The following is a 12,589-nucleotide window of genomic DNA, read 5'->3' as shown; positions in this document are numbered from 1 at the left end:
ATAACAGACATTTCTAATCTCAGTGGTCTTAAATGAAACTTTTAGGGTAATATTTCCAGCAGACACTCTGTGAAGGTACTATCTTGTAGTAAATACTAAGGCCCACAGGAACAAAGCAACTGCTTTATCCTATATAATAAAAGGCTAATATGCAAATTGTCCCCTTGACAGGGAGTTCAACAGGGAGTTCCACCAGGGGGTGGGGCTGGCTGGCCAACCACCCACGGCCCCTCCCTACCCCCCCCCCGGCCAGCCGGGCCCATCGTCCTGGTGGGGGCAGGCCAGCTGGACCTCATCCGTGCATGAATTCGTGCACCGGGCCTCTAGTTATCATTATAATCACGTTTCTCTAGCATCTGCTGACAGAGAGGAAGGGAAAGGGAGAGAGAGATAGGAACATCAATGATGAGATAGAAGCATTGATCAGCTGCTTCCTGTACACCCCACACTGGAGATGGAGCCCACAACCCCGACATGTGTCCCGATCAGGAATCGAACCCGGGACCTCCTGGTTCATAGGTCGATGCTCAACCATTGAGCCACACTGGCTGGGCAAGGATCCTTCTTATAGCTTTCAAAATATTTGTTTTCATTAAACTCAACCGAGACAGAATGTAAGAGGAATAAATATCCCAAATAGATATCAAGAGAAAAGGAGTGCCCATTCACCAATATAAAGACTTCCTATTTACAGTTAGGGAGTTTTCAGAGCAAACAAGTCAAAAATTCTAAATCGGAAGTCTCAAGCTGCTTTCCAGAGCTCTGACTGTAAACTGGCTTTAGGTTCTCATTTAGAAAGACCTCACTTGGGATCATTGGTCACAAGCTTTATTAAGAGGAGTCCCAGCGGTCAAATAGCAGCCACCTATTTGAGTTTGTAAATCTAAAGGCTTCAGTAGAAATATTTCTTTTCTTGGTGCTGTTGGAAGAAAAATACACCATTGAAAGAACACCATTTACTCCTTCAACAAATCGTTTTGAATCTTGAGCCACCAAATTTGGTAAGTCCATAAAAAAAAATTTTTTTTTAGGTATTATGTAATTAAACTACCAACACTATTTCTTGTCAAGCATTTATGGAGAAGGTGTGGAGAGAAAGGTAAACATCTTCCAAAGTGTATTTTTAGTCTCTTCACAACATCTGTTTACTATAACCCTTATTTTTTTTTTTTTACCAGTAAAGGAAAATAATTACGTTTTGGGAATCAATTTAAATTATCTATAATCAAAGTTTCCAAGACTTCTTTCTCATATAACTAAGCTGCTTTTATCACCAGTCGATGATTTAGTAAATATTTGAGTCCCAATGGCATCCTGAGCCAGGCACTGTAAGAGATTCTAAGGTGATTCATGTATGGTTCTGCTTATAGGAAACTTACTCACTCATTCTTTAATTCAGCAACATTTACTAGGTGTATGACCATAATCAAATGAATCAGCTGCTTTATAACTTGACCTCAGTTTCATTATCTGTAAAATAGGGGTAATAATAAATCTCCTAGGTTTTTATGAGGATTAAATAAGACAATATTTATAAAAGGCTTAGAACAACATATAACACATAGGAAAAACGGATTGTTCCCTTAACTATTGTATGAGTTCTTTATGTGTCAGACTTGAGTTTGCTTTTTTTTTCTCCACTTAATACAATCGCAAAGGAAACAAACACCCAATAAAAACATTGTTAATATAACATGAAAAGTTTTATTATAGTTATATGCAGAATGCTATGGGGAAACCGAGAAAGGAGACATTTTGTGTGTTGGTGAGGGAAGTCTTTTATAGACTTAAATTGAACGTAGCATTATTTGCTGTGTAACAAATTGCCTCAAAACTTAAGCTGTGAGGCTCACTGTTCCTCCCTCCGTGCCTCCATCCCCCTTTTCTTCCCCCACAAGCATGCATCTCTTAGACTCTAAGGGACTTCACCAGACTTGCAACAGGGCAGTGGGGAGTTCGTCCTGGGAAAACCCCTTGAACCTGTCCCCCAAGGCCCCTTTTGTTTCATTTAGGCCTTTTGTTAAAGAGCCCAGCCCAGGCTCTCCTGTTGCTTCCTCTATGCCAAGCCCTTTATTTTTTTGTTAATCCTCACTGCAGTAACCCCCCGCCATTGCTTTTCAGAGAGAAAATAAAGGGAGGGAGAGAGAGAGAGAGAGAGAGAGATTAGATGGCATGTAATCTATAGCTAGAGAGTTGAGGGAATTATTGTTATACTCATTTTAAAGATGAGGAAACTGAAGCTTAGAGAGATAAAGTAGCTTTTCCAACATATACAGTTAGTAAATGGCAGATACCCTGAGCCCATATTTCTGATTATAGAATCCATGATATTATCACTACCTGTATTGGGCAGCATTGTCCAGAGAAATAGAACTAACAGGATGTGTCTAGATCCATATCCATATCTATATCTTTGTGGAGAGAGATTTATAAGGAATTGGCTCATATGATTATGGAGACTTACTAAATCCAAAATCTTCAGAGCAGAGTGACAGGCTGGAGACACAGGGAAGAGTTGCAGTTTGAGTTTAAATGCAGTCTTCTGGCAGAATCTCTTCTTGCTCAGGGGAAGTCAGTCTTTGTTATACTAAGGTCTTCAACTGATTGGGTAAGGCCCACCCATATTAGGAATGGTAATGGACTTTACTCAATGAACACCAATTTATTTATTTTTATTATTTTTAAAAATATATTTTATTGATTTTTTACAGAGAGGAAGGGGGAGGGATAGAGAGCTAGAAACATTGATGAGAGAGAAACATCAAACAGCTGCCTCCTGCACATCCCCTACTGGGGATGTGCCCACAACCAAGGTACATGCCCTTGACCGGAATCGAACCTGGGACCCTTCAGTCCACAGGTCGACGCTCTATCCACTGAGCCAAACTGGTTAGGGCACGAACACCAATTTAAATGTTAAATCTCATTTTTTAAAAATAAACAACAACAAAAATGTTCACAGAAACATCCAAAATAATTATTGACCAAATATCTGAGCACCATGGCCTAGCCAAGATAACACATAAAATTAACCATCATACTACCCTATACCAGTGGTTGGCAAACTCATTAGTCAATAGAGCCAAATATCAACAGTACAACGATTGAAATTTCTTTTGAGAGCCAAATTTTTTAAACTTAAACTTCTTCTAACTCCACTTCTTCAAAATAGACTCACCCAGGTCATGGTATTTTGTAGAAGAGCCACACTCAAGGGGCCAAAGAGCTGCATGTGGCTCGCGAGCCACAGTTTGCCAACCACGGCCCTATACAATAGTGACAATTTGTGGTTGGGATTGCAAAGGGCCCTGAATGCCATACTCAGCAGTTTCTTGGACTTATGCAAATTAACCAGTGGCTCTGAGAGACATTACCTTGAATATCTGATATTGGCGGAGGTCTCTCCATAGAGTATTGTACTAATTCCTTTGGAGAAAAGAACATTTATCTACTGTGCTTGATCGTCAATCCTGTTTTGATGAATGACAAACCTGGTTTTTATTAACATTATATTTAGACTTGCAATATTTTTCTTTTCAGTCCATATATTTTTAGTAATTTTCCTTTCACATGTTTCAAAATGATGAGTTTCATTTCAAAAATATTTTTCTCTACTATTATTCTCTTATATTTGGACCTTTTCCTCTTTGCTTCTTCTTTCACGTTGATGCCTTATTTCAAGGCTTCCTTTTAGCCATGCCTCCTACCAGAGTGAAATGTGAAACTAGGAAGGAAGACAAGAATATAGGTGGAAAAATTACCCAGTTTGTAAAACAGCTGGACTTGGTGATTTAAAAGATATAAATATTTAAGCCTCATTTCTTTGCAGACAGTACATTAAAAAAAACACACACACACACAAAAGCTGTTTCAACCTTGCTGGTGGAAATATTTCTCTCTGTAGCTAACATAGAGCAGGAAACTTCACATTTTTCTTGGAGCTTCAGAATTAAAATTGCACTGGTTCTAGCCTCCTTTTTTGTAAAAAAAATGATTATTGATTTCAGAAAGGAAGGGAGAGGGAGATAAAAACATCAATGATAGGAGATGTTGCCTATTGATCGGCTGCCTCCTGCATACCCTCCACTGTGGATTGAGCCTGCAATCCGGCATATGCCCTGACCAGGAATTGAACCATGACCTCCTGGATTATAGGTCAATGCTCAACCACTGAGCCACACTGGCTGGGCAGGAAGCTAAATTTAATATGTTATTCATTTGAACTGTGTGATAGCAAAAACTGAGACCCAAAGGTCTAACCATTCAAAATACTCTTTTGCTCAACCCACAGAGAAAATGGGCAGCTAATTTTGACCTAAATCTTATTTATACTTATAACCACTTGCATTTTAAAGCAAAGGGAAAATTTACATACCCCAAATCCACAACTCTAAAGCATAATATAATTACATTCCTGAATCTAAAATGTCTTATGAATGTTTTGAGGATAAGGTTGGGTAAGGAGGAAAGATAATGCTGGAGAAATACGATGAAAAGAATTAACCTTTATGCTAAAGAAACTGCAATATTCTATGGGACCTTCCTTTCCTCCCACAATATCCGATATAGTCTATCATACTTCTCAGAGAGGGCTACTGATCAATTTTTATAGATCCTTTGAAACTTGCCCTCCTGACCACGATCAGGAATTTACAATATACATATAAATAGATAATGACTATTAAAAGACTGATTTGAACGCCAAGTCATTTATTTTCACCCAGAGGATTGTTGAATAGAACAATAGACTTCCTTTGACAGCTACTCCCACATACATTATAATATACAGGTGGAGCAGAAGTAGGTTTGTGAGTACATGAAACACAGAGTTCATTCTTATGTTATTATTTATTGCATTATTTATTATTTAGTGCAATACTTTCCAACAACTATAAACCTCTTTTTGCCCCACCCTGTATGCACCATATTCCTTACTGTAGAAAGTTACAGTTAAGGTCATGAACATTGGATCTTATCCAGACAAAAAAAAAAACAAGGCTATGTTACTAATAGAATTGCTTTTATATTTATACATAATATCTTGCTATTTGCCTTTACCTTTAAAATACATTACTGCTTTAGTTTCTAAAACTCTTCAAAAGCTAAGTAGTGCATAAAGTTCTCAATCACTGAATTCAAATTGAATTTATAAAAATGATAATGTCAAGTAGGTTATATCGAATTTTATAAGTTTGATATACAATAAACAGAACCAAAGCAAAGTATAATTTCCTATGCTACCAAAGTCAGGATCCTTTATCATAATACTAAAATTATTCCTAATGTTAGGAGTTAAATTAGAATAAAATCCAACATTAGGAAAGATTTTTCTTTTAAAAAACATATATTTTATTGATTTTTTTACAGAAAGGAAGGGAGAGGGATAGAGAGTTAGAAACATCGATGGGAGAGAAACATAGATCAGCTGCCTCCTGCACACCCCCTACTGGGGATGTGCCCGCAACCAATGTACATGCCCTTGACCGGAATTGAACCTGGGACCCTTCAGTCCACAGGCCAATGCTCTATCCACTGAGCCAAACCGGTTAGAGCAGGAAAGATTTTTCAAAAGAATTTTTTGAGTAGGGGGCCTTCTTTGAGTCAACCATTTTACATTTAAATATAGGGTGTCCCAAAAAATGTATACACACACTTTGAATAATTATAAAGGCAGTGTTTATTAAAACACATTTCATTTTCAAAATTGAGCTATCAGCTGTTAAAGTGTATACATTTTTGGGGGGAGGCACTCTATATTTAGTAAAGTTTGCTTTACTACATATCCTCATCTTCCATAGCAGCCAGAGGGGGCTTTGCGAGCCACTGATAAAAGCTGGAGTCTATCTGACTCAATTAACGAACATTCATTCAAATACTGATCGAACACCATCTTTGGGCAGGGCCTGACATCAAAACCAGGAGATAATATCACAAACACAAGTATGTCTTTTGGGAAATACTGTATGCAGTGATCATAATGTTAAGAAAAAATTGAGAACAACTATGCAGATATTTTATGTAACAAAATTAGAAATTTCTGTATACATCTGGAATGAAATTACTCATGAAGTCATAGAGCTCCTAATTCAGAGGACATTTCTAAAATTTGTTTTAAGATCTGACTGGGTTTGTGCTTATTCTCTGAGATTGGACTAAACTAGATAGAAAGGAAGCAAATGCCCTAAAACTAATTTTCCATTGATTTGATATGAAATTTTTCTGACATAAGTAGGGCAAATGCTTCTTATTGCCTTTTAAGTAACTAGGATCTTGGCCTTTAGGTTTTACTGGGTTATGCATTTTTGGAGACCCCCAAAATATTTCTTCCCCAAGGGAAACAAAATGCTATCATCGTTGGGAAACTATCACTTGTCAGCTATTTTGTGCTTTTATTCTTATTTCACCTACCAGTGAACTTCCTTACAGCTATACCTCTCCTCACACTTTTCTAGGTGTTCTAAGAAATAGAATTCCCACTTTTCTACAGAAATGCACTCCTTTATTCTAAGATCCTATTAAGGTATTAGTGGATCCAGCTCACCTCCCAGGCCTCTGTTTATTGCTCATGTTGTAGGTTCATTGTGCAGCGGTATATCTATCATCTCTCTAAACGTGTTCTGTGTTCTTCTAGATTTGTGTCAGGTTTCAATATGTGTAGAATCATCTGAAAGGTCTGCATAACGATGGCCTTATTTAGGATACTGGCCAGACTGTTGAAGCAACAGACTCAAACATACCGAGGCACCAAAGTGGTGGCTCTATAGAGAATCCAGCTCCGTCCATCTTGCTGCTTCCCCATCCTTAGGGAGTTGGCTTCCTTTTTATGCCAGAAAATGCCTCACATCCTGATTCCAGCCCACGTGAAGAGAAAAGAGTGAGGGAAGCACCTGACTCACAAGTTGCCTACATCACTTTGCCCACACTCCACGTCCTATGCTATATTTGGGTCCAGCTTGCACTATTATTAGTATGGAAGATAAAGGCTATTGAGAGGATAGTTAGCAAGCTCGACCATACACTAACATGATCCAGATCTCTTTAAAAGTGGTTTTTAAAAGCAACAACTTGTAGTTGGTGCTTTGGCTGATGTATCACTTCCATCCTAGTTCCCTCAGGATTCTTACTAGTATTTGGAGCAGCAGGTGGAGAAGAGTAAAGAAAAGCTTTTAGATCTGATCACAGCCCGCTCTCCAGTGGTGCACCTGGACTTACTGTCACAGCAAAAAGTGTAACCTCTGCCAGAGGATTACAAAGAGCCAGATGATTGCTCTTTCACCACCTTACCCTGAATGTACATTCACTCTATAACATGTTAAAGATATAACTTATAGCCAGGCCGGCATGGCTCAGTGGTTGAGCATCAACCTATGAACCAGGAGGTCACAGTTCTATTCCTGGTCAGGGCCCATGCCTGGGTTTCGGGTTCAATCCCCAATAGGGGGCATGCAGGAGGCAGCCAATCAGTGATTCTCCGTCATCATTGATGTTTCTATCCCTTTCTCCCTCTCCCTTTCTGAACTCAATAAAAGTATATTTTTTAAAAAAGCTATAACTTATACAAGTAGGACTGTGAAGCTGAATGTACCCCTTTTCCATGTGGCTGAAATCACAATAATTTGAATGGCCTTCACTTTACGCATTGTAGGTAGGGAGTCTTCTTGTTTGGGGCCCTCATTACCCTGGCCCTGTTGACCCTCAGCCTCCTGCTTCTTTGATGCCCACCAGGCTGACCCTCAACACTCTGCTTGCATCCCACAGGAAGCCCTGCAGTCCTCAGCACATTCCACGGGATGTGCTTCCTTCCTTAACTGCTCTGAACACGGTGGCCGAAAAGTGCAGTACACCATTGTCTTGACTGGGGATCTCTGTGGATGGAAACAAAAACTGCCTCAACTCAGCTCTATGGGTATAGCTGGAAGGATATTTATTACAGGGCTTCCAGGAATATCAGGGAATCTAATTTCAGAATGTAGTCCTATTTCATAGGAAATGAAGAGTCATTGGACAGCTACTCTTTCTGGGATCAATCAGATGGTCTCTCATCTCTGTTTTTCTAATATGTCCACTTGTTTCTTCTCCTCTCGCCCATCGATTTCTAATCTTTTCTAGGCTTTTGAGAGTTCACTCAACTCTCCCCTGAGGCTTTCGTTTGCCACGATGTCATGTTTGCCTCAGTGCTCCCACCGCTGAGAGCTCCTCTGCACAATGTGAACAGCCTCAATCTCTGTATTTTGGTTCATCTTCTGAAATAAAAACATCGAATCGGCTCAGCCTAAATCAGATGTCTATCCCTGGTTCAACCAGTTGTAGCCAGGAAAGTGGAGTCACCTGAGGCACGTATAAGCAGAGGGTAGAAGGCGGATTCTCTTAGAATGGGCTGTGAATGGGAAGATGACTGAGACATCTAGTGTAGGCCTTCTTTTTTATACTTTTAACCCCAGCCCAAACTTTCAGCAGAACTAGCGAAATCATCTGAGAGTTAAACATGTGATTAGCTACAAAATGCCATCGAACTAAATACCTTACCTGGTACCAGGTGTGATTCCCCAAAGGGCACTACAGGTCAGCCATTCCCGTGACCAGATAACTTACCGCCTCTTGCCTTCATCCACTCATGCTCAAGAATTGGCAACTGCAGGCTCTTCTGCAGTGGTGTCAGGTTCTGGAAATGGGGGTGTATCTGAACCCCGGGGTTCCTTTTTATTTTGGACATAGCTTCTTTTGAAATCTTTCATGTGTTTTTTTTTAAATTATGTTCCTTTGAGTTACATAATCTGTGAGTATTATTTAGAAATAAAAATGTACATTACATATTTCCCTAGAGCAGGAGTAGAATGAAGTTTCCATGGGGCTTAAAGCTCATATAGTTTCTTTGTTATTGTTGTTAATTCTCACCAGTGGATATTTTTTTCCATTGCTTTTCTGAGAGAATGGGAGGTGGCGGGGAGAGAAAGAAAGAAGCATCAACGTAAGAGAGACACATCAATTAGTTGCCTCCCACACATGCCCCAACCAGGTTTGGGGAGTGAACCCAAAACCCAGGAATTGAAGCTGAGATCCTTCGGTGAGTAAATCAATGCTCTAACTACCGAACCTACTGGCCAGGGCTAAAGACATTTTTTAAAGAAAGAAAATGAAATTATCAAGACAAAATTAGGTATGAAATTGATTCTCTATTTCAAATGAGAAAAGAAACATGATGGGTATCTTTTTAATAAATGGTTGTTAAATTTCATTGGGCATAAAAATAACATGGCAATCTTATTAAAATACAGATTCCTACACAAGGATGCTCACTTTCACCACTTTTTTTTCAACATAGTATGGAAGGCCTACCCAGAGCAATTAGGCAAGAAAAATAAATATCCAAATAAAAAAAGGAAGAAGTAAAATGGTCTCTGTTTGCAGGTGACATACTATATATAGAAAACTCTAAAGACTCCACCCAAAACTGCTGAACTAATAAACCAATTCAGTTAAGTTGCAGGATACAAAATCAATGTACATGCCTGGCCAGCTTGGCCCAGTGGTTGAGCGTTGACCTATGAACCAGGAGGTCACAGTTCAATTCCCTGTCTGGGCATAGGCCCGGGGTTGCAGGCTCGATCCCCAGTGACAGGGGTGCAGGAGGCTGCCAGTCAATGATTCTCTCTCATCATTGATGTTTCTATCTCTCTCTCCCTCTCCTTTTCTTTCTGATATTTTTAAATCAACAAAATGAGAAAGCAACCTATATAGTGGGAAAAAAATATTTGCAAAGCACATATTCAATAAGGGGTTAATATCCAAAATACACAAAGAATTCAGCTCAATAGTGAAAAAACAAATCACCCAGTTAAAAAAATGGGCAAAGGACTCAAAAAACACATTTTTTTTCCAAAGAAGAAATACAGATGGTCAACAGATACATGAAAAGGTGCTCAACATCACTAATCATCAGGGAAATGCAAATCAAAACCACAATAAGATATCATCTCACAGCTGTTACAATATCTATTATCAAAAAGACACGATAAGCCCTGGCTGGTGTGGCTCAGTGATAGAGCATCAGCTCACACACCAAAGGCTTGAGGGTTTGATTCCCATCAAGGGCACATACCTGGGTTGCAGGTTCCATTACCGGTCCTGGTCAGGTGCGTGAGGGAGCAACCAGTCTCCCCCCACCCCCTCAGCCTCTCTCTCTTTCTCTCTAAAAAGCAATGGAAAAAAATGTCCTCAGGTGAGGATTAGCAACAACAACAAAAAGACAAGATAACATATGCTGGTAACATATGGAGGAAAGAGGATCCTTGTACATGGTTGGTGGAAATGTACTAGTAAATTGGTGCAGCCACTATGTAAAGTAAAATGGAGATTCCTCAAGAATTTAATAATAGACATATCATATGATCCAGCAATCCCACTTCTGGGCATATATCCAAAGGAAATGTTATCTCAAAAAGATGTGTACTCCCATGTTCATTGCAGCATTATTTACAATAGCCAAAGAATGGAAACAACATAATGTCCATTAATATATGATGGATACAGAAAATGTGGTCTAGATACATGATGAAATATCCTTCAGTCTTAAAAAAAAAAAGAAAAAAAGAAGGAAATCCTGATAGTTGCATGGTACCACCTATACGTGGAATCTAAAAAAAAAGGCAAACCCATCAAAACAGAGTAAAACGGTGGTTGCCAAAGGCTGGGAATGTGAGGAGTGGGGAGAGATATAAAAGGGTATAAACTTTCAGTTATAAGATGATTAGGGCCTGAGCATATAATGTATCACAGGGTCATTGTAGTTAATAATATGGGTTTATATAATTGAAATTTGATGAGAAAGTAAAACTTGTGTTCTCACCGTCCTCCCCCCCCAAAAAAACACACACACAAACCCACACAAAAAGTAAATATCTGAGGTGTTGGATGTGTTCATTAAGTCCAGTGTGAAAATCCTTTCACAATGTGCAATTATATCAAATCACATTATATGCTTTAAATATATTACAATTTTACTTGTCAATTATACCTCAATAAAGCTGGAAGAAAAAAAAAACACGCACATGTAAAAAAAAATGTTTGTAAAACTGCTACTTGTTTGTTACATTGAAAAAGACAAAACCAGCTCTCGCCGGTCTGGCTCAGTGGATAGAACATCAGCCTGCGGACTGAAGGGTCCCGGATTCGATTCTGGTCAAGGGCACATGCCCAGGTTGTGGGCTCAATCCCCTGTAGGGGGCGTGCAGGAGGCAGCCAATTAGTGATTCTCTCTCATCATTGATGTTTCTCTCTCTCTCTCTGTCTTCCTTCCTCTCTGAAATCAATACAAATATATTAAAAAAAGAAAAAGGCAAAACCAGATCCCTGGGTCCACTCACGACCTACTAAATCAGAATTTCTGAGGTGAGGTCCTGAATCTGCATTTTAGAACCTGCATCCTCAGGTAGTCTGAAGACCACATTTTGAGATCAACTAAGTGAACACTGTAGTAAATTAAGACATTTAAAAAATATGTTTTTATTGATATCAGAGAGGAAGGGAGAGGGAGAGAGAGAAGGAAACATCAATGATGAGAATCACTGATCGCCTGCCTCCTGCACGCCCTCCACTGGAGATCGAGCCCACAACCCAGGCATATGCCTTGACCAGGAATCAAACTATGACCTCCTGGTTCATGAGTCAAACTCAATCACTGAACTACACCACCTGGGCAATTATGATTTTAATTATATATTTTTGTACATTTACTAAGAATTCCAGTTATCACTGTGTGGAAGAATACAAATTTTGTATATAAGCTTTAAGTGGAATTTGTCATCAGCTTATATTTTTATTTATCTGTTTTACAACCAGAAAGAATAAGCTAATGAAGTGGAGAAAAATCAGAAGTTTTAAAAGATAATGAATATCTCACAGGGTATTTATATATTATTTGGGGGGAAATGCCCCCTAGATGTCATTTTTCCATATCATAAAATAAGAAATAAGCACATTAATACTAAAAGTAACTTTTAAAAAAATTGAGATTTATTTTTTTAAATGACTCCAAATACCACAATGATTGTATTTTATAACATAGTTTATATGTGGTTCTTTTTTTTTTTTTTTAAAAATATTTTATTGATTTTATTACAGAGAGGAAGAGAGAGGGATAGAGAGTTAGAAACATCGATGATAGAGAAACATCGATCAGCTGCCTCTTGCACACCCCCTACTGGGGATGTGCCTGCAACCAAGGTACATGCCCCTGACCGGAATCGAACCTGGGACCTTTCAGTCCGCAGGCTGATGCTCTATCCACTGAGCCACACCGGTTTTGGCTATGTGGTTCTTTATATATGCTTATGATACATGTATAATGCATATATGTACACAAAGATTTAATAATGATATAAATAAACTTTGATCAATAGTATGAGTTAATAGGGGTTTTTCTGTGTGATATAATGGTCAGATTAACTTATTGCTAATATACATAAAGTTCAAAACATGCATATCTGAAGAGCTTACTTATATATTTATTTGTGATAGAAAAAAATCAGTTCATGGAGTTAACTGAATTAACATACAAAACTAATTTCACAGCCTAAATTGTGGTACTCAA

This window comes from Eptesicus fuscus, chromosome 2, assembly GCF_027574615.1.
Source record: "Eptesicus fuscus isolate TK198812 chromosome 2, DD_ASM_mEF_20220401, whole genome shotgun sequence".
Lineage (NCBI taxonomy): Eukaryota > Metazoa > Chordata > Mammalia > Chiroptera > Vespertilionidae > Eptesicus > Eptesicus fuscus.
Note: the sequence above shows the minus strand (reverse complement) of the source record.